We start from the raw sequence: 771 nt of genomic DNA, 5'->3' as shown, positions 1-771 counted from the left end.
GTTGCTAACTTGTCATCAGACGTTACTGTGAGAACGTTTTGTTAATTCTTTCCAGACCTAACGATGCTGTCCCTGTCTCCTTGCGTAATGTCCTTGATGTTCCCCTTCCCCGTAAGACGTCAGACTCCTAATATGATTCAGACAGGTCATCATCGCGCTCCTAGAACACTCCGTCTAGTCTGTACCTACATCATTCATTGACGTTGGCCCAACTTACGTGTCTGTTTCCTGTTTCCGGAAGATATTCCCCTCACTATCTTGTTTTCGTTTACTTTTCCCTCTCACCGCCTCATAACAGCCATAAACATCTTAACTAAAAACTTCCTCATGTCATTTAAGGTTTTCCCTTTCTGACCACCCTGCTTTCCCTTCGACATGATAGCACCTTTTCCCCATCTTAGCTCTCCCTCAGATGCGTGTTTAGGGGCAAGGTCAACCCATTTAATGGATGGACAACCTGTAGTATTACAAAACAGCCATCATGACTGGTTTTCAAAGTGCGTTATTATTCTATTGCTGACTTTCAGTGATTCGATTATTAGTTCTTATTTGTCAACGCAGGTTTACAGTTGTTACAAAATTATTTTTATAGTTCATTCTCTGTACTTTGTATTTCCATAAGTTCTTTACTTTATCAAGCCATCTGTGTACTTATCTAGTGTTAGTTAAAGTAGCCTTTGTGGCAGAATTCAGACTCATAAAGTTACATCCTTTAAGTTGCCACATGACAGTACAGCGACCCAAAGAAAATCTTTCATAGGTAAGTTTACG

The sequence above is a fragment of the Penaeus monodon genome, chromosome 24 (genome assembly GCF_015228065.2).
Source record: "Penaeus monodon isolate SGIC_2016 chromosome 24, NSTDA_Pmon_1, whole genome shotgun sequence".
NCBI lineage: Eukaryota > Metazoa > Arthropoda > Malacostraca > Decapoda > Penaeidae > Penaeus > Penaeus monodon.
Note: the sequence above shows the minus strand (reverse complement) of the source record.